The sequence below is a fragment of the Atractosteus spatula genome, assembly GCF_055471065.1.
Source record: "Atractosteus spatula isolate fAtrSpa1 chromosome 10 unlocalized genomic scaffold, fAtrSpa1.hap1 SUPER_10_unloc_13, whole genome shotgun sequence".
Lineage (NCBI taxonomy): Eukaryota > Metazoa > Chordata > Actinopteri > Semionotiformes > Lepisosteidae > Atractosteus > Atractosteus spatula.
In genome coordinates this window covers 380,650-403,493 of record NW_028296616.1, presented here as the reverse complement: position 1 = coordinate 403,493, position 22,844 = coordinate 380,650, and the positions used below count along the sequence as shown (strand labels likewise).

Below are 22,844 nucleotides of genomic sequence, written 5' to 3'. Positions count from 1 at the left end.
TCTGACTTACTAAGTCGGAATTCTGAGATACCATAGCGTGTTTTTTTTTTACTCCCTGGCGGAAACGGGCTTCCATAGAAATCCGGGTTGTGAATAACAACTGTCACTACACACGATTGAGTTCTTGAGGCTGGCACCTAAGACCACTCAGCCATCCTGACAAGCAGTGGAGGATGCCCGTTGCTTTGTCAAAGGATTATTAACTACTACTGACAGTTCTTTTCTTATTATTACAGAAATTTCTACATTGCAAGACAATTGACGATTTAGATAAAGGTAAGTCGTGGTAAGCAAACCAGGCACGGACGGGGCTTGAACCCGCGCTCTTCGGTTTACGAGACCGACGCCTTACCACTTGGCCACCGCGCCCACAGTTTAATTTTCTTTCCCATCAAGACTAATATATTTTGAAAATAAATAAAAAAAATCTTTGTGCACAAATTGCAATGGCAGGAGTAAAACAAATATGATTATGATGTACAGTAATTGTTCACTTAGTGAAATACTTTTTTTGGCCCACTGAATATAGTTCTTCTGTGGAGCTGGCTTCAGACTCTGCTTATAGCGCCCGTCAAATAAAATAGATATTTTATTTTTACAGGAAGACGCATTCCGAAATGTATCTCTGCAGTTTTAGAAAAGTTTTGAATGGCATATTTTATACAACGCACAAACCGTATTCTAATTGCAGACTGCAGATCTGTGCAGCAATCGTACTACATTTCACTGTGATTCTGAAATACTTCGAGAAAAGATTCAGGTTTCCTTGAACTTTTAATAAAAAACGACTTCGCTTTCAATCTCTGATGTCACTGTAAACTCGGACGTGATGTTCCGCAGATGTGCAGTGTGCCTTCTTGTCTTATTCAAGTTTACTGGATTTTTGAAACGAAAATACAAACTGGACAGTTTCAGACAGATGAAGACTCATAAATGTCACTACAAATGACAAATTTGTAGTGTAAATCCGCCGGGCTGATTTACCTGTCTGACCATCTCTCTCCTCCCTCTTTTGCAGTGAGCACTATTTTTTCATTTTCTTCCCTTGTAGTTTCCTCGCTCTTTTACTGTCCCTTTCTCCCACGGAGAGACGGAAAACATGCCGAAATCGTTTTCACTGTGTTTGTGCAACGTCAGTGTGTGAAGGGAAAGCAATGTACGCAGCTCCAGTGGCGCAATCGGTCAGCGCGCGGTACTTATACAGCAGTGCACAGCGGAGTCATGCCGAGATTGTGAGTTCGAGCCTCACCGGGAGCAGTGTAGCCTGTCTTTAGCTACTGAAAGCAACTGTCCACTTTAGTTACTGCTACTTATAGGTCGTCCTTAACACCTTATCTAACGGGATTGTAGCCTGTTAGGTATTTGCTGGAGACCCGGTCTAAATTAACATCAAAGGAACAGGTAAAGGTTTATTCCACGTCACACCCGAAGAAGGGTCCACGTTGTGTTTCCTTCTCTTTTCAGCGTGGAATAAACCTATACTTTTTCCTTTGCAGCTGATGCAGGTCACTACTTAATTTCCCATCAGCTGTGGACCCCCTGCTGGTCTCTACACAGATAGATGAGAGATATCTTCTTAGCCGAGAGGTCTACTGGGACTAAGGGAGCACGATGGGGTACCGAAGACTTGAAAAAGCTCTCGCATTAGATTCTGTTTTTGTTGTTTCCCAGATTTGTTTTTAATGTTATTTTTGTTTTGAAGTTGTTCCGTTAAGTATTTTTTTATTTTATTTTCTGTAGTCGTTAGACTACTACAGTGATTTACCGAGGTTCCCGGAAGGCTTCTTGCATTGTGGTTGTTGTGTTTTTGGGTTACAAGTATTTTTTTTTCTATTGATAGGACCCCACGCATTACTGTGGGACTAGTTAACTTAAGTTCTTACATTGTACCTGAAATTACCACATAAACTACTACTCTGTTTTTCCTTTTTTTTTTTTAATAAAGGCACAAATGATGTTTTTTTTTTTCTTGTGGCTGATTGGCAATGTCCCTACAACGGGTCATTGCTACGAACCTGGCTGCTGAAATTTGTCAGCAGCTCTGTACTAAACCTGTTCTCAATTGCAACAAACCTAAAATAACATCTGCTGCCCATTAGATCTTACTGATGTAGGAGACTAACTTAAACCACCTCTTCACAGGGTTTAAGTAACTCAGTAGTGGAACAGTCGATCGCTTTTGAACTGTTCTGAATGTAGTGGAAATATTATGGTCACAAAGTAACGAACATACAGTATTCACCACTCGCTTGAAATATTTAGCTAAAATTGTTTTCTAGACACCACAACTATTCACAATGAATTTGATCAGTACATGTCTTTATTAATAAAAGTGTAATTTATTAATAACTAAGATTAATGTAAACCTTTATTAGTAGCTGTATTACCGGTTAATCTGATGAGAATTCAGAACACGAGTCTCTCGCTCAGTAAACACGCTTTATCGTTTACTGAGCTTTCGATGAACGTCTAAGTGAAAGACAAATTTACTATTTTCACTTTTTGTTTAAAGAACACTTTTATCACATATTCTGCACTCCCGATGGTGTTTAACGGTGCTCTTTTCTACACGCCTGATTTGAGGATCCCCAGCTAAAATATTTTTTACTTATCAGGCTGGATTTGAGCGTCTTTACAGAGAGCTGATTTGGAAGCCTCACATATGCAAATGGTGACACTTTATCTTCGCTCCACATAAGAAACTCATAAATCTTTGAATGCTTTCCTCTTCACCTGCAGCACTAGCATTTGTCTACAGTTTGTGGCATCTTTTCAACACAATATATTTCACCATGGACTGAAAGATCAAATGGTTTTGGCAAAAGATAAGGAGATCTCCTGGCCTGTAAGGGATCAAACCCACAACTGTGGAGTTATTAGAACGACAATCGATCCAACTGAGCTACCTGAACATGTACATGTGAGGCTCTCTGTGCAGCATAAAATTTAATTTAGAGAATTATTTTTCCCTCTGAATTTAAACCCTCACAATTATGTGTACTGGCTTTCTGGAAGTGGTGGATATGATGAAAAAGAGATCAGCCTCTGTGATGCAATATCAAGTGACACTGATCTTCTGTTATACCGTTCCCTGCTGCATTTTAACCTACTGGGGAAATACTGGTATCCATGCATGTAAGGTTTCCTCCTTGTCAAATTATTTTCAAGCACATTTTTGTTGTTGAAAATAAACCTTGTGGATTTACATGTTGTGTCCCTCTTCTGTTAGTATCACCCAAATTGATACATTGTGCTCTGGCGATTCTTCAGATCATACCATTTTGTACAATACTGTATCAGTATTGTAGAACTCATATCATTAAAGAAAATAAGGCTTTTTTTGTATATTTTATTATAATTGTATTTATATGTGGAAATATGTTATTTTAATATCGACATGTACATTTGAAAAATTATTTCCCCCCCTAAAAGCTGGCAGCCTAACATTTTCAGCTGACAAAAAATTATATGAATTTTTAAAGATCCAGACTGAAAGTTTACAAAATATTGTTTTACACTATATGCTGCTGTTTTGGAAGTATACTTATTTTACAGGTGCAACTGTGGTTAACATTGCTGCCACGCAGTGCTGGAGCTCTGTGTTTATTTCCTGACCTGTTGTTCTATCTGAGTGGAGTTTGTATGTTCTCCCCATGTTTGTTTGGAGTTTCCGCCAGGTGCTGCAGTTTCCTCCCACAGTCCAAAAACATTGTGATATCATTTTAGGAAGTGAATTTCATGATCATAAGTTTTCTAATGTCATTTTGTCACACCTGTCAAAGTGTGAATTGTTTGAACTTTCATCTTTCCTGTCATGTGAACCCAGATGCCTTTGTAACAATCTGTAGTTAATATTTCTGCAGTTTTAAGTGAGGTAGCGATGCTGTATATTTCGACAAGCCGTCCCTTCTTGCAGGACGAGGACCCTTAATTTCTCTTGATTTGTAGGGAAATGTAAATAACAGTCAGAATGTCTCATGTTGTGTCTGGATTTGTCCACAGTGGCTTTTCTCCTTTGTGTGGTCCAATGTATACATATTGATAACAAACATTTAAGTTTCCCTTTCCATTGGGGTTGATATTTTCATTGTGAGTTGCCAAGAGCTCCTTCATTTTTAATTGATAGTTTTACAGGATAGTTGGTACAGGGTGTACTCCTGCATCTTATTTATAATAACTCACCTGACAGCGTCTGGACTCTGGGGCACACTCTTTTTCCAAAACTCTCCTCCTCTCCATCTTCTCCTTCAATTGTTGCTTCTCCAAAACTCTCCTCCTTTCCTCTTCCTTCTTCATCTGTTTCTTTACCTCCTTTTCACAAACTCTCCTCCTCTCCTTCTCCTCTTTTGCTTGTTTCTTCTCCTGCTTCTCCAACAGTTTCCTCCTCTCCTTCTTCTCCTTTGCTTGTTGCCTCTCCTCCTCTTCCCAAAATCTCCTTCTCTCCTTTTCCTCCTTTGCTCATTTCTTATTCTCCTCCATGAGCTGATTCCTCCTCTCCTCCTCCTGAGCTCGCCTCCATTCCTCCTTCTCCTTCTGCCTCCTCTCCTCCTCCTGCTGCAGGGGTTTCTCCAGCCCCCGAACGTAGGCCTTCCACCTCTTCTGCTCCTTCTTCTCCCATCTCACCTCCTGCTTCTGCTGCTCCCTCCTGTTCTCCTCCGCCTCCTGGGCATGTCTCCGCTCCTCCTTGTTCACGGTCCTCCCAATTGCATCTGCTGCCTTGGTGCATCTCCTCTCCTGCTTCTCCTCAGTCTTCCTCCTCTGCTCCTCCTCCTTCTTCCGTCTCCTCTTCTCCTTCTCCAGCATCTGCCTCCTGTCCTCTCCCTCCTTCTCCCATCTTCTCTCCTGTTTCTCAAACACCTTCCTCCTCTTCTCCTCCACCTTCATCCTCTCCTCCTCCAGCTTCCTCCTCTCCTTCTCCTCCTGCACCTCCTATCTCCGATCCATCAACCACCCTTCCTGCTTCTGCCTCCTCTCCTCATCCCGCTCCTGGGTGTTCAGGGACCGGTGCCTCCCGACCCGGACACTCCTGACTTTCTCCACTGGTGCCGTTGTCCTCTTGCCCCCTTGCGGCTCTTTCCATCTCTTCAGCTCTGTAGTGTTGCTCTTATCCTCATCGACCCCGGAACAGCACAGCATCTTGGTGATGGAATGGGAGGAGCTGACCTGCTTTGAGAGAGAGGAGTTAATATAGACATACTGACTGGACACTCCAGTACATTAACACTGCACCAAGAGAGAGAGGAGTTAATACAGACACACTGACTGGACACTACAGTAAAGGTTCACTCCTCACCTCTCCTAGAATCACAGGAGCTACAGGGTCCTCTAGGTGTCTCAGCACCTGTGTTCTGACTTTCAGCAACTCTGGAGGCCTGTCTTCAGGACTTGGACCTTCCTGACTCTCCTGATTCCTCTGCCTCTTCTTCCTCTTTTTCTTAGTCTCCTACACCTCAGTCTTCTCCTGGGAGGTGATGGGAGGGAGGTGAGGGAGGGGTCTGGGGACAGGTAGCTGGCTGGGTAGTGACCTGGGGCGGGTCAGTGTCAGGATTGGAAGAGGTGGACATGTTGTCCTCTTCATCTTTTTCAGGGCTGACTTGGAAAGCACGCCTCTTTGCACCTGGACACTGAAGGCAGACACAGGTCTTTGCTGCTGGGGTCAGTTCTTGACTTCTTATTCTTAATATACCCTCAATATATGCATTGTGACTGTAATAAGATCCTGTACAGGTGAGTCTGTACAGTGTGTCCAATAAGAATCTGTACAGTTGACTCTACTCAAGGACAGAGGTTCTGTTCGCTTCTCACCTGTCTCAGAAGCTCAGGAGCTCTGACGCTCCTTAGAGGAGGGAACTCATCTGGGAGTTGATGGGGGCAGCATGGCGCAGTCACCAGGGGTTTCTCTGAGTTCAGCGGGGTCACAGGTGATCGAAGCGGGAGGGCCCAGGGGTGCCAAGATCCAGGAGAGAGAGGGATGGACAGCTTGGTTTCTTGTCCACCTTAGAGAAGTCACACCTGACTTTCTTGTTTTCAAAGTAGGACTTCAGTGTCTCCTTCGCCTCCTCGTAGTCATCCTGCTTCTTGATTCTTGTGCCCTGGAAGGGAAAATCCTAGGAAAATATGAAGAGAGATTCAGGCAAGATGTCCTGACAATGTCTGCTGCCGTCAAACCAAACCTCCATTATCAGAGCTCCCATTGTGTAGCCTGTTGTCTTCACTGTTTTAATTTTGGGATTTGGTATAATTTCTTATAATATCCTCCGTGAAACTTCACTAACTCAGTACCAACTCCTGTACCAGAGAGAGAGAACAAAGACAGTGAATCATCATCATCATACCTCCACAGTGCCAGACAGGAGATGCAACTTAGGGGTGGAACTGTGGTATTTCTAAAGCCAAAAGAGAAGGGGGGGGTCACCACAATGTTGATAGAGCCAATAGAGAGAGAGAGAGATACACCCCACTGTTAATAGAGCCAATAGAGAGAGGGGAAGTCTCCCCACTGTTAATAGAGCCAATAGAGAGAGGGGGAGTAACCCCACGTTGCCATCGATGACCAAGAGTCTCACCGCTCACTCTGTGATGCCCCCTAGTGTTGATCTGTAAGCGGTCTGTCTTTCAGCCACCCACTTGAAATAGAGTCCCAGCCCAGCTCCTGTCTCTCTCCGCTTGGATCTGGGAGATTTCCAGGTTGAGTGGGGTGACGCAGGTATCTTGGAAAGCTGAGGGGGTCAGGAGAATCGCCCCAGCCCCTGTACCGCCCTGATACCACAGTGTGAGCTGGACAAGGGGGAGGGGTTTCAGGGACTCACCAATCCCACATATGCTGCCTCCGATCCAAACTTGGCCAGGACCTCATCGTACAACTCCAGGCAGTCCAGCTGGATGGAAGACATCGCATTCTGATCCCAGGTCTGTATCCAGCTCTCCTCAACCTAGAGCAGCCCCTCCAGTTCGACCCGCAGGCCCTCCCTGAGCCACCACAGGGCAGCCAGGGTCTTACCTACACTCTAACCTACAGTTACACTATAACTAACACTTACACAAATACTGCTAATATTACAACAGTAACACTGCAATTAAGGCTTATAGTTTCATTATTACTTACAATAACACAAACTTAGTAGTACACTAATAATACCAATAATAACAGTAATGCTATCAAAAGAACTAACATGACAATGAGTGTTAATATTCTGACACTAACACTATGATTATCACTAATATTAACATGAATACTAGCATTAAAACTAAAATTAAAAGTAGCTCTATCATCACTTATTCTCACATGAATACTAGTATTCAGTAGTGCTATCATCATTAATACTCACATAGACACACAGACACTACACATACAGACACACACCCACACACATCACACACTCACAAACACCCACACACTCACACATATCCACACACTCACAGACACCACATACGCTAATAGTGATAAAAACACAGCACTCACAGATTTCTGTTCATTGGTCTGGACTCTAGAAAGTTCTAAAGTGCTCTAGAAATTCGCAAGCGACTCTGGACCTCAACACCTGTTGATGGGTCACTTCTGTCAGACACAGCATTGGAGCCCAAGCCCACCTACACACACATTTACACACACACTGACAGATATACACCCACAAACTCACACATATTATGACACACTGACAGAGACACAACCACACACTCACACACATTCACACACTGACAACCACACACTCACACACATTCATACAGACACTACACACACTCACAGATACACACTCACAGACACACATTCACAGACACACACATAGACACAACACACACTCACAAGCACCACACACATTTATACACACAATCAGACACTCACACACATACTCGCACACATTCACAGATACACACAATAGACACTACTAATACTTACAGACACACACCCACACACTGATATACACCACATACTTGCAGACACACACCCACACACTAACAGACACACACGTACACAATGACAGACATATCACACTGACAGACACACATTCACACACTGACAAACACCACACACTCACAAACACCACAAACTCACAGACACACTCTACATACACTCATAACCACAAATACACTATAACTAACACTAACACAAATACCACTAATATTACAACACTAACACTATCACTACGACTAACACTATCAATATCCCTAACAGTGATACAAACTACTACTACACTACTAATACTAATAATAACAGTAATGTTATCACTAAAACTAACATGACCACTAGTGTAAATAATCTAACAGTAAATCTATAATTTGCACTAATATTAACATGAATACTAGCATTAAAACTAAAATTAAAAGACTTACACTATCATTATGACTAACACTGACACAAACTACTTATAATAACAGTAATGCTATCACTAAAACTAACACTACTGCTACTGTTAATACTGTAACAGTAACACTATAATTAAATTTAATATTAACATTAATATGACCATTAAAACTAAAACTATCAGTAGTGCTATCATCATTCTCACATGAATACTAGCATTAATATTAAAACTACCAGTTGTACTCTCACTAATATTAACATAAATACACTAGCATTAGTATTAGTTGCTGTCTGTGACATCACACCACTCTTTATGACCTAGCCAGGCACAGTGACGTGCCGCGTGTCGCCATGGTTACCATACTTATGATTTGTAAACAAATGGAAAATGCATTTAAACTGTTACTTACACAAATTTATTAACTTTGAATATATTTTTCTAGCTCTCAGATACAATTCCTAAATAATAATTTGAATAAATAATTCTTTAATTTCGGATTGAACATTATTAACACAAAATGCACTATGTTAATTAATCGATATTGACTCTATTCTAGATTTTAAAATGGGTCAAGAACGGGAAAAGAATCAGTGCTCACTAATCAGTGAATTTAATCGATTTTTCTACTGTTCTTTAGTTGAATTAATTGCTTGTTGATAGATAAGTGATCAATAACTCTCCTCCGTGCGCTCTTCGCTTCTTCCGCGGTCTCGCTCTCTGATCCCGGCGCTATGGCTGGTGTCTGTGACGTCACAGCGCTCTTTCTGACAGAGCAGAGCGCGTCTCGGCTGGAGGAGACTCCTGTCCGGAGCCTGGGGGGCTTTTCTTATAGATATAACATCTCCCCCCAAAAAAACACAGGCTGTTAAGAGAAGCGATTCATAACAGCAGGAGGAGAAGAATGACATACTGAGGAATGAAATTCATTAAACAGAAAAAAAATGTTTACTTCACAGACTAATGCGTTATAAAGCATACTCCTGTGGAGCAGAAGAGAAAGAGCACAGGTCTCTATAATAAGCGCTTTTAAGCGTTTTACACGAATCTCCACAGAATAGAAGCCAGGAGGATCAGACTCCTGATCCTGGAGGTTGAAGAGCATCTCTTGGTTTTATTTCCACTCGAGCTCTCAGTTCCTCAGCTTGATTATTTAACTAGCTGTATAACTGTTATCAGACTCTCTTTAACTTTATATTTATAAGACTCCCCATGAGAGACGTGTGGGAGATGCTGAATTCCAGGGCTGGTGTGGAATCACACACAGACAGGTCTTCTGTGTGATCTGAGTCCCACTGCTCAGAGCTACAGACTGGTCAACTAGTCACTATTGTAGACACGACCATCAGTCTGCTGCTGATGATAATCATATTATACTCATAAGAGTGGCAATACTGCTGTTCATTAAATAAGTAAAAATAATAATAAGAGATAATCACATATTGCTCAATTGTCAGTCAAACACTTCTGACAGATGCTTGGAGGCTGACTTACAGTAAAAATAATGAATCACTACAGTAATACTGAAGGGCTGGAGGTCCTGGAAAGGGTTAATAGAAGCTTATTGCTTCTGACCTGGAACAGAGCCCACAGCTGCCAGATCAGTGACCCCTGAGCCCAGTTCACAGAGAGGGGAACCAGCCACAGCCTCACAGTACAGCCTGGCTTCCTGTGCTGGAGGAGCTCAGAAGAGCACAAACCACAGACTCACTGCAGAGTCTGACCTGCAGCTCCAGTGAAGCTCTGTCTAATATCACCGCTTTTAGGCTGTGTAAACAAGGAAAGATTTTTAAAAGAAATCATCATATCATTGCTTTTTCAGACTGACTCTTGCACTTATGCTCCTGCTGCTGCAGTTATTATGGTGAGGCTGTAACACAGGAGCTCTGCTATATTGAACAGGAAAGTTTAAATACAGCATAACTACTAATACTACTACAGCTATTACTACAACTACTCCTGCCACTGATACTACTGCTACCTACTATTACTATTTATACCTACTACTAATATTTTACTGCTCCTCCTACTGCTACTGCTACTACTACCGATAAGAATAAGGAGGATGAGCTGAGCTGTGTCCTCACTCTGTTCAGACTGGGGGTGTATCAGTGTATAAGTATTAGTTCAGCTCCACTGTGCTGTTAGAGAGTCTCAGTCTCTTCCTCACAGTCAGCTCCACTCAGAGAGACTGGGGCCACAGCTGAAGGGGCTGGAACATCTGTGTGGACTGGAGCTGCACAGGGACAGACTCAGAGTCTGAGGGACTCAACTGGAAGAGCTGCTGTCCACCAGGCTCAGTACAGAGGGGACAGTCACTGCTGGGCTTTTCTTTCTTTTTCATTTAAATTATTTGGCTCTGTTCACATCCACAGGACACCCAGTTCTTATTCAGTCCACCTTGTTTCTGTATTCCTGGGCTGACCTGAGTGACCTCACTGCCACAGTGGAAGAAACAGTGATGTGGCTCTGATATATATGGAGAAGACTGAAAGGGCCCTGTCTGATTTGTTTTATTTGTTATTGGTTTTATTTCCACCCGGCACTCAGTTCCACAGCTGGACTGATGATTTATTTAACTGTGTTACTCTTACCAGACTCATAATCATGGCTCTGGAGCCTTCTTTGGGTGTAATACAGAATAAACCTTTACTTGTTTCTTTTCATGTTAACTGAGACCTGATCTCCAGAAAATCGTCAGTTGCTTTCAGTAGCTAAATACACAGGCCACACTGCTCCAGCTGAGGCTCAAACTCACAACCTCAGCATGACTCTGCGGTACACTGCTGTATAATGGAGGACAGGCTGAGGGAGAGCAATGTGAGAGACATGTGGAATGGCATGAGGAAGATCTCCGGATACAAGTTGTCCGGCGGCCAACAGAGTGAGGGAGGCCTGGAGAGGGCCAATGAGCTGAATCTTTTCTTCAACAGATTCGATACAGGGTCCACTGTCCATTCACTTCACAGGCCTTCACCCCAGACACCCTCTTCATGTCCTCAGTCACCCCATCATGTGATCCCTCCTACTCCTACTCCATCTTCCCCTGCCCTCCTCGGCCTATCCATCACAGCTGACCAGGTCAGAAGGGAGTTGAGGAGACTCCATGCAGGGAAGGCAGCGGGTCCTGACGGTGTCAGCTCCAGGGTGCTAAAGATCTGTGCGGACCAACTGGGTTCAGTGCTGCAGTACATCTTCAACCTCAGCCTGAAATTAGAAAAGGTTCCGATGCTCTGGAAGACATCTTGCCTGGTGCCAGTACCCAAAAGGGGCACCCTAAAGTCTTGAATGACTACAGACCAGTGGCACTTACATCACACCTAATGAAAACTCTGGAAAGGCTTGTACTGGACCACCTCAGAACCCTGGTGAGTACAGCACTGGACCCCCTGCAGTTCGCCTATCGGTCACACCTGGGAGTGGAGGATGCAGTCATCTATCTGCTACACAGAGCTAACTCTCACCTGGAGAAGACGGGGAGCATTGTGAGAGTTATGTTCTTTGACTTCTTCAGTGCCTTTAACACCATCCATCCACCTTTACTGAGAGATAAGCTAAGGGCGGCGCAGGTGGACACTCCCCTGCTGTCCTGGATTATAGACTATCTGACCTGCAGGCCACAGTATGTACGGCTACAGAGCTGTGTGTCCGAACAGATTGTTAGCAGTACTGGGGCTCCACAGGGGACTGTCCTTGCTCCATTCCTGTTCACCTTTTACACCTCTGACTTCAGGTACAACTCTGAGACATGTCATCTGCAGAAGTTTTCGGATGACTCTGCAATTGTGGGGTGTATTAGAGAGGGGAGGGAGGAGGAATATAGGAGCTTGATTACCAATTTTGTGGAGTGGTGTCATCTTAACCATCTCCAGATTAACACCAGCAAGACCAAAGAAATGATTTTTGACTTTCGAAGGAATAAGTCTCCACTGAACCCTGTTTCCATCCAGGGTGAGGACATAGAGGGCGTACATTCCTACAAGTACTTAGGGATACACCTGGATGATAAGCTGGAGTGGTCTGGTAACACTGATGCCCTGTACAAGAAAGGTCAGAACCAACTCTATTTTCTTAGGAGGCTCAGGTCCTTTGGTGTGTGTGGAACACTGCTACACATTTTTTATGAATCAGTGGTGGCGGCGGCCATCTTCTACGCTGTGGTGTGCTGGGGCAGCAGCATCATGACAAAAGATGCAAATAGGCTCAATAAACTCATCAAGAAGGCTGGCACTGTGCTGGGGATGAGCCTTGACCCCATGGAGGTGGTGGCTGAGAGGAGAATGCTGAACAAGCGCACAGCCATCATGAACAACACCTCTCATCCGCTTCATGGGACTGTTACTGGGCAGCGGAGCACATTTAGCAATAGACTGCTCCAGCTACGGTGTTCAAGGGAACGTTTACGCAGGTCTTTCCTCCCGGCGGCTGTCAGGGTGTATAACGCTGCCCTAGGCTAGGACTGTTAGCCCTTCATTTGCTCCTCTATGGACAGCATGTTTACTCCATTGTACTTTTTGGACAATCAGTCTGTATAAACCTATGCACATTTTGCACATATTTTATTGTTTTTACAGCGACTATGATCAGCACATTTTGCACACACCTATGTATTTATTTATTTTTATTTATTTTGTTTGTCTTTTGTTTTATAACTATTCTGATGTCTGTTTTGCTTGTCTTGGGCTGGACTGCTGTAACACATCAATTTCCCTATGGGATTAATAAAGTATTATCTATCTATCTAGTCAAAGTCCTGACCTGAATCCGATTGAGATGTTGTGGCATGACCTTAAAAAAGGGGTTAAGGCTCGAAAACCCTCCAATGGTGCTGAATTACAACAATTCTGCAAAGATGAGTGGGCCAAAATTCCTCCACAGTGCTGTAAAAGACTCATTGCCAGTTATCACAAATGCTTGATTGCAGTTGTTGCTGCTAAGGGTGGCCCAACCAGTTATTAGGTTTAGGGGGCAATCACTTTTTCACACAGGGCCATGTACGTTTGGATTTTTGTTTTCCCTTAATAATAAAAACCTTCGTTTAAAAACTGCATTTTGTGTTTACTTGTGTTATCTTTGTCTAATATTTCAATTTGTTTGATGATCTGAAACATTTCAGTGTGACAAACATGCAAAAAAATAAGAAATCAGGAAGGGGGCAAATACGTTTTCACACCACTGTATTTATTACAGTTTCCTATTTTGTGAATATTTGTATTTGTTTGTGAAATTAAAATAAAGTTCTTAAAAATAAAAAAAATAAATAAATGGAAGGTTTTCTGAAGTCAGAAAGCCAATTTATTTGGTGGAAAAACAGATTGGTGAAGCTCCTCCTCTTCCTTACCTTAGAAGGAGAATTACAAGGTCATCTCCAGAGCTACAATCTGACAGTTGCAGTCACAATCCAGTGTATTTGTTTACATTTTTTGTTTCTGGAGTAGCTGTCATATTAATTATGCTAATATGTAACCTAACTCCAGCATGAATAACTAGAAGAGGAGATCAGCTCCATTCCAGACCACGGGAGACTTGTGATTGGCTGGGCCAGGTCTCTCATTTGCATATTGGATTTGGAAATATAACACTAAACCCTCTTCTTACATGGATTTAATGTACACCCAAGAGTCACCTACTGTGTATTGCCACTTCAATTTTTTATGAGTAGTTGGGATTACCGGTTGACAGGTTTTATTTGTTGAATTTTAAATCGTCTTGTATTATCACCCTGACTGCCTGTACTCAAAGTTTGGTAAGGTACATGTGTTTTCATTTCCTTTACCAAGTGGAAATTTTGTCTTTTAGTATTTGTCTCGAAGGCTTTCTGAAGTCAGGAAGCCCATTTTTGGTGAAAAAAGATATTGCACTTTGATATCATGATAAAGCTGTATTCCATACAATCTAGTAGTTATGGTTCCTGGTATTTGACTGTGATTCCCTGGGTTCAACCTTAGGTGTGGGAACATGTCTTTTTCGCCTTCTCGTTTTCAATTGATCAGCACAGTATAGAAAATAGACCCATAAAGCAACGTCAGCAATGAAAAATGTGAGAAAAGTGATCACTTGTTTTAGCTTGCTTTCAAAAAGAAACCCTTTGATGTGTTAAGAGAATGTGATAACCACTACACTGCGCAAGGTGGGAATGAGTGACTTGCAGAGAGTGTTGAACTTTGAGAAAAGGACTTTTCTAAGGAATATATTTCCACTTTCTGAAGAGGAGATTTTCTCCATTTCTGTAGTCTGACTTCCTCTATGCTAGAGAGCTATAGAATGTGGAGTCACCTATCCAGTTCTGGGAACAGTGTAGGTAACAGGTTTGTTACTGCCTGATGAGCACAGTAAATTAATACAGCAGAATAAAGACACTGTGAGTATTTGAAGAGAATTAACAATCTTTTACGTCTTGACACGTTCAATGCTGCTGTCATTTCTGTAATATTGTGATTATCACGTTCATCACACATGCGCAAGATCCCCTGTTTGAAATCGGGCAGAAACAGGTGTCTTTTATCCTCTCACATTTTGCACTTCTGCCACACTCTACCACTCCTCTTCATGCATTCATGCTGGAACTTTAGGAGGCTACTGTAGACAGCAGAGGTTGGATCATACACGGAGGTTGAAATAGCTCATCTGAGAAAGCCTTAGACTGACGCTCTAAAGGTCCCTGGTTCAATCTGGGGTTTTGGCATTTTATTTCATTGCACCATTTGTTCCTCTCTACCATGCCCTGTATCCAAAGTCACACTTCCCTTTCTCAGCCCGAATCCCAAACTAGAGTCTTTGTGTCCTTGAGTCCCTCTTTTACCGACGCTGATGAAGTACAGAAATAACTTAACATGTTTTGCACTCCTTATGGTGTTTTATGGTGGGACCTGTATTTCTCTTAGTGACAGCCCATTTGTTTTCAATATATTTCTGGTGCACTTATTACATCAGTCTCCCCTGGTGGCCTGTTTTCATATCCCACTTCTGACAATGACTTTTCTTATGTCACTTTGATGGGAGTACAATTGGAAAAAAAAAACTAAAATGTGTGTAGTTGTTTCCATATCAAACCCGTCTTCCATTTTATACACAGGTGTAACGAACAGTTCTTTCCGGACCCTATGCGGACGACACAGTCCGACGGAGTGGGGGGAACACTAGGGAAACGTCATGCAGGAATACGGGGCTGAAGACAGGGGGGCGTGTCCAAGGTGCGCTGGTGCACGGGGGAGGTGTGGCCGAGGCGAACAATCCAAAAGAGAAGTCCTTAGAGAGTATCCAAAACAGAAAGGTAAGTCCAAAACCAGGAGATCCATCAAAACAAGTTAAAAACCACGAAGGCCGGGTCGGAACCGGCGGACGGGGAACAGGAACGGGAACCGAGGTTAAAACCTTAACGGGACCAGGCGCCTCCTGGTCCCGGACTCGCACGATATGGAAATCAGATGCAGAGCCCGGATGAGCGTCAGCGCCTGGCTTTTAAGGTGGGCTGGGAATAGGGAACAGGTGCAGAGAATAAAGTCTAGTGAAAGGGCTGGAGCACCCTTAAGGAGGGGGAACTATAATCGTGACAGTACGCCCCTCCTTTTCAGGGCGGCTCCGAAGCCCTAAGAAAAAAAAAGGGGAGGAAAAAAAAAACAACTGATGGAATCCAGGCTGCCAGGGTGCCGTCCGCGGGGTCCAGGTGTTGGCTCTGCATTCTGTAACGAACAGTTCTTTCCGGACCCTATGCGGACGACACAGTCCGACGGAGTGGGGGAACACTAGGGAAACGTCATGCAGGAATACGGGGCTGAAGACAGGGGGGCGTGTCCAAGGTGCGCTGGTGCACGGGGAAGGTGTGGCCGAGGCGAACAATCCGAGAGAGTAGTCCTTAGGGATAATCCAAAACGCAAGGGTAAGTCCAAAACCAGGAGATCCATCAGAACAAGATAAAAACCATGAAGGCCGGGTCGGAACCGGCGGACGGGGAACAGGAACGGGAACAGAGGTTAAAACCTTAACGGGACCAGGCGCTTCCTGGTCCCGGACTCGCATGATATGGAAATCAGATGCAGAGCCCGGATGAGCGTCAGCGCCTGGCTTTTAAGGTGGGCTGGGAATGGGAAACAGGTGCAGAGAATAAAGTCTTAGTGAAAGGGCTGGAGCACCCTTAAGGAGGGGGGACTATAATCGTGACAGTACGCCCCTCCTTTTCAGGGCGGCTCCGAAGCCCTAAGAAAAAAAAAGGGGAGAAAAAAAACCCGATGGAATCCAGGCTGCCAGGGTGCCGTCCGCGGGGTCCAGGTGTTGGCTCTGCATTCTGTAACGAACAGTTCTTTCCGGACCCTATGCGGACGACACAGTCCGACGGAGTGGGGGGAACACTAGGGAAACGTCATGCAGGAATACGGGGCTGAAGACAGGGGGGCGTGTCCAAGGTGCGCTGGTGCACGGGGGAGGTGTGGCCGAGGCGAACAATCCAAAAGAGAAGTCCTTAGAGAGTATCCAAAACAGAAAGGTAAGTCCAAAACCAGGAGATCCATCAAAACAAGTTAAAAACCACGAAGGCCGGGTCGGAACCGGCGGACGGGGAACAGGAACGGGAACCGAGGTTAAAACCTTAACGGGACCAGGCGCCTCCTGGTCCCGGACTCGCACGATATGGAAATCAGATGCAGAGCCCGGATGAGCGTCAGCGCCTGGCTTTTAAGGTGGGCTGGGAATAGGGAACAGGTGCAGAGAATAAAGTCTAGTGAAAGGGCTGGAGCACCCTTAAGGAGGGGGAACTATAATCGTGACAACAGGAGTGAATCAATTCCTTGTTTAATTTTGCAAATGACCCTGTTGTCAAAAAAACAAAATTCCCATGTAGCCAAGGGGTTGCTGAAAAGCAGCTTCACTTTGATGTTTTGTGTTGTTATAACAAATTCATCTCATTTAAAAAAAATGATTTCTGTAGGAAGAAAGGTGTCTCACACTACAGTTTAAATTGTAAACAGATTGTAGAAAAAGCTCCTTAGCTCCCTGTCAGGAATCAAACCCCACTCTCCTGTATGATAGGGAGGGATTCTCACCATGGTTAAATTGCAACCGTAATATCAACAACATTAATAAATGCATATATAATTGAAATTGAAAACATATCTAACACAGCATCTTTTCTGGTTATATACCACAATGCATTGCTGACTCCCAATTCCACATCAAGAGGCTGAGCACAATGGAAGAGTTCTGTACACACAAGCGAGTCCTTGACAATATGGACAATCAAAACCTACTTGTATGATATTATATTCTCTCTGTGGTGTGGAAAATATCCACTACTAGTATTCCAGTTTACAGATAGGTCATTATATGACAGCTTACATCTGATTAATAGGATCCATCTCTGGCATACTTTCTTATTTTTAGTTTATAATGTATAATCTTGCTGATCTTTTAATGCCAAAATAAAGTGTTTTACAAAAAGCTCCATGTTCTAAAAAGTTACTACAACTTTCGAACTTTGAAATATGGTCACTTTGTATTCTAGGACTGAGCAAAGACTGCAGAAAAGTGCAGTTAATGTTTGAAAATGTGTAATGGGTATGTCTGATTGGTTGATTAGTGAAGATCTAGTAGCAGTTGATGATTAGCCATATGTTGATTACAATATTGTATATAATGTACTATAATTTGAACTAGATATTTTTCAGGTGTGAATGATTGTATATTTACAGAATAAATTTCTAAACCAAATCATTGGCTTGATTTACTTGTTTCTGTGCCTATAAAACTTTTAAAACTAAAACTAAAACTAAAACTAAAATCTTTGATGTATAATAGATCTCTATCCATATGTGTATAATAGTCCCCTACAGTTAATTGTATAATAGAACTATATATTGTATAATAGAACTCCAACCATATATGTATAATAGTCTGCTTAATTGATCTGTACATAAGAACTCCAACCATTTATGTATAATGAACATATAATCATAGATGTATAATTGACGTATAACAACATACGTATATTAGAATTTCATTCTAGACAAATTACGGACCACATTTATAATTCTAAGGTATGCATTTAATAGACTTATATTCTACATCTTTTGCCCACTGGGGAGACACTTCAACAGGTAACACCCCGTGTGAAACATCATGAGCATCTGTAAAATCTCTCTACCTGCCCGTTCTTCACAGAGACGTGACGAGGGTCTAAAGGGACTTTTTTGAGCCGTAGAAACATTTTATTATTCCGTACTTTCCTGTGCAGTCAGGCCAGTTCCACTTCTTCTGAGCCCGACAACGGAGGTCGTTTTGAAAACACGAGAGTAAAGGTACACTGCACGTCTGCAGAACATCACGTCCGAGTTTAAGGACAGTAACATCAGAGATTGGAAGCTATGGAGTTTCAGGTCTGTTTTTTTATTATAGGTTCAAGAACGTCTGAATACATTTGCAAGAAGTATTTCAGAATCCCAGTCAAATCCAGTACGAATGCATCTTTTGGAATACATCTTCCTGTAAAAATAAAATGACTTCAAGGGCGCTATAAGCACAGGTTTGAAAGCCTGCTCCACAGAAGAACTATATCCAGAGGTGCCAAAGTCGAGATTTCACCACGTGAGAGAAAGCATCTCAGAAAATGAAGTTGCAGTCGCTTCCACGTGTCATAACACCACTAGGTCAGACCACAAGAGCTGAAGAGCCGCTATCGAGAGTAACGCGGCCGAGCGCTCTAAGGAGCTGGATTAAAGCTCCAGTCTCTTCGGGGGCATCTGTTGGAATCACACCGCTGCCGCGTATCTCCTTGTTAAGAATCCCTTTTTTGTTGTTGTTGCTGCCTCCAGGCGATGTAAAAAAGATTCAGAAACAAATAATTTGAACAACATAAGTCGCCTGCTTGCTTGAAGGCGCGGCGGCTAAGTGGTAAAGTGTCGGTTTCGTAAACTGAAAATCGTGGGTTCAAACCCCACCTATTTCATTTGTCACCACTTTCCTTGAGTTTCAGTGTCTTTAAAAAACACGCAAAGTAGGAGTCTCTATAGTAAAAGAATGTAACTGTCGCCAGTGATGAGTGTTCTTGCATATCCTGCCTTGTTCTTTAGTCGACAAAGCCTGTCTCTCTTCACACCCATCTTCCGAATGATCGTCTCAGCATTGGGAAGGAACGGGCATTTGGTACAGCCCCCCCACTCCATGGTCTGATCACAAACAGATCGGGTGAGCTGTCAGTCTAGGTTGGAAGTAACGTCCGAAAGCACTAAAAATCTGATTAGGAACGAGAAGACCGTGTTTTTTTAAAACGAGTAAACGATAAAATTATATAAGTAGTGGGACAAAACATTGTCTGCCTGCAAGACTATGTCATGCTAAACGCCACAAATTGTGTTCGTCCAGTCGTGTCAATCATCCTAAAGTTACGGAAAATCGGATGCAACTGGTGCATTCGGTGTACATTTCTTCAGGATAGTCGCGTGGTTTAGAACAGCAGATTCATAGATTCGTGTCTTTTAAGCTTTGTGTTCCGCTCTCCAGATAGAGGCGAGGGTTCAAATCCCACTCCCGACAATCAGGCGTTTTACCCTGTCTTTACACTGTTTCAGTCTTGTGCTCGCTGACAATCACAATACGAGGAAAACGGAGAAACTGCTTAGCAACAACATAATAGACAGAAAAAAGCTTCGTGAACACGTGAATGTGATTAGCAGCAGTAACGTATGCATTCAAATGTTGAAGTCCGAATTATAAAAACAGCAGAAGAAAGGTGCAATTTGTGAGAATTCTTGGGTTTTTATGCTGCTTGGACTTCTTTCAAGCCTACGAAGTGACCCCCGTTTCATTTTCATTTTCAAACTTCAGAACCGAATAACAAAATGGCAAATACCGTTTCCACGATGTATTCAGCGACGCGAATGAAATATTTTAGTGCTGGCTCAAATGCGAGGAATTTCAGAAAAACCTGGAAAAGCAATGCTTGCAATAAATGACATAAATTTAAAGCGTGTAGTCAGCATGAACAGAACAACGCAATGCTCTGTAAAAACGATCTGAAGCCGCAATTACTCTTTTATCCGGGCAGTTCATTCTGAAACGATGTTTCTGCAGAATAAATGAAATGCCGAACTCCAAACATGTTGTTGCCATTATTGTTACTCCTGTTGCTGTAGTTTTAAACTTAATCAGTGGGTATGTAATGTTGTATAGGGGCTGGACTACTTTGTTCCGTCCAAATTCCATTATGTGAATTTATGCTTTTTTAATATAAGTATTTACAATACAACGCGTGCTCAAAAACCGTTACTTGGTAGCTTAAGAAGCGGCAGTGTTTTGACAAAGTGTGGTATTCGAACAGTAAATGCTGAAGTGTTTAATACTTGCTTGTGAGCGAATCTCCCTCGATTTAGACAAACTCTTGTTAGGCCGATGATTTCAGATCAAAATCTGAATCAAGTGGAAAGAAAGCTGAATTACGCAAAGGTCACAAGGCACTGGGTATCACTGTTACGCCATCGGGTCATGCTAGGAGTATTGGAGGGATCAAATTGACACAGAGGGACCCAACGTGGGGGCTGAACCCACAGTTCTGAGATTAAGAGATTCAGGCTCTATCGACTGCGCCTATATAACTCTTGTGCTACAGCAGTAATGTTTCTGGGTGTGGATGAACATGACATAATAGGCTGACAGCAGGAACACGTGGCCCACACGCAGTGACAGTATCGCTATCACATTTGTCTGCAGTATATTGTTTTGGGAGCAGCAACAACTTTCCTGCAGAGATGGGAGTGCCTTTAATACAGCTCTTTCAATCGGACAGAGTAATAGGAACCGACCTAAAGTTTCGGCTGTGGATCCATCTGCACATGGGGGAAGAGACAGTATAAAAGCGACGAAGAAACAGAAAGAATTGTGCTCGCTGCAAAGTAGGAAAGAAAGAGGTGTTAGGACACGTAAAACAGCTTGGCGATAATTTGCAGCGACAGTTTTATGTTATTTAGTACACAGATTTCTCTTCATGTTCCTTAAGATGTGTAATTTGTATGTTGGTTGTATGAAAACAGTTTATTCTAAAGTCCTGTCAATTAACAGTGGAGAGCTACCTGGTGCACGTCTTCAAGAAGACTCTCTTTAAGGCGATTACAAGTTTCTCGAACAAATCTGCGTCATATTTTTAAAATAGTTTAGCTAATGAGCAACGAGAGTATAAATGAATTCTCCCACCCTCCATTCGAAGATAAAACTCCATGTGCGAGTCGAAGTTTCCTTGAAGCTACAGATGTTCGTCATTATTGGACATCCCCGGTGATATTGACTAAGGAGCTCAATTCTTACGTGCTGTAGTTCAACGTGCGCAAAACACTCATATCCCCTGCAAATATCGGCAAGGTCAACGATATTCTCAACAATTTGTGCCATTGCAATTCGTGCAATTCGTGCCATACTTTTTCGCAATGTATTCTGACAAAGCCAAGATCAGAGGGTCATATTTGGAAAATGGTGCATTAAAATGTCTTGTACTTCAGGATTTTGATAGTCTATTACATTGTCTCTCACACCTCGGTGTCAGAATTGTGAGACGTTTTTATAATCAGGGGGGAGGGCCGTAGCAATAAGCAGAAAGCACAATCACCTTTTTCCCAGTGCAAGTCCATGTTATGGTGAGTTTTTAAAATTGGTTTGCGATTTTCTAAAATATACTCCATACAAAAATATAATTTGGACAGTCGCTATTTATTTGGATATTCCCTTTCACTGAGGATGTCTACAGTATTCCAGCCAAATTAGTACTGATCGAAGAGAGCCATCTACAGGCGAAAGGCGACATAACATCACAGCAGCAGCACTTAAGGTGGAACGATAAACGCGAATAAGAAGCTGGCGAATAAGAAGCCAACTTCAGCCTCGTAGCAGGCCCTGAGAGGCACGCTCAAAATAATCATCTTTCCCAGTACTTCAGAGTCATATTTAGATCGCTTTAATGCAATTTTATTTGATTGATGGGAGATGTGAAGCCATCGAGCCTGTACTGCGATTCACATTGAAATTGAAGCCGTTTCTCATGCTTTCTCTCAGTGTCGGGGCTGCAATTGCGTGTAAAGGAGGCGACATGAAAATGAAACGTGTAATCACCTTACAGAGGGTCTTCACGACGGGGTGCGTCAGCTAGTTCTCCATTATTGTCAATTTACTGGACTTCTGAAGAAACCTATCGACATAGAAAATACAAACTGCACAGCTTAAGGCACATGAAGAGAAATCCGTGTGCTGATTGACTCAAAAATGTCGCTACAAATAATCCGCCGGGTTGATTTTCTTGTCCGACCACCTCCCTCCGCCCCCCTTTGCTGTTAGCACAATTCTTTCAGTTTCTTTTCTTGTATTTTCCTTGCTATTTTACTGTTCCTTTTCCTCATCTGGAGATGGATCCACAACCGAAACCGTTTTCACCCTGTGTTTCTGCAGCGTCAGTCTGTATGAGGAGCACAACTTGCTCAGCTCCAGTGGCGCAATCGGTCAGCGCGCGGTACTTATACAGCAGTGCACAGCGGAGTCATGCCGAGGTTGTGAGTTCAAGCCTCATCTGGAGCA

General features: G+C 42.9%; 4 non-coding genes and 1 pseudogene across 4 annotated transcripts; 3 read left to right on the top strand and 2 right to left on the bottom strand.

Annotated features, from left to right (window-relative positions):
- Positions 1-297: 297 nt before the first annotated feature.
- On the bottom strand, positions 298-369 carry trnat-cgu (transfer RNA threonine (anticodon CGU)). Its single transcript has one exon. It is a non-coding gene; the product is annotated as a tRNA-Thr (tRNA).
- Positions 370-1,163: 794 nt separating this feature from the next.
- Positions 1,164-1,257, top strand: trnai-uau (transfer RNA isoleucine (anticodon UAU)). The gene is made up of 2 exons: positions 1,164-1,201; positions 1,222-1,257. It is a non-coding gene; the product is annotated as a tRNA-Ile (tRNA).
- A 3,201-nt stretch (positions 1,258-4,458) lies between these two features.
- Positions 4,459-5,136, bottom strand: LOC148812943 (uncharacterized; annotated as a pseudogene).
- Positions 5,137-14,083: 8,947 nt separating this feature from the next.
- LOC148812942 (U7 small nuclear RNA) lies at positions 14,084-14,137 on the top strand. Its single transcript, XR_016086293.1, has one exon. It is a non-coding gene; the product is annotated as a U7 small nuclear RNA (small nuclear RNA).
- An 8,613-nt stretch (positions 14,138-22,750) lies between these two features.
- trnai-uau (transfer RNA isoleucine (anticodon UAU)) lies at positions 22,751-22,844 on the top strand. The gene is made up of 2 exons: positions 22,751-22,788; positions 22,809-22,844. It is a non-coding gene; the product is annotated as a tRNA-Ile (tRNA).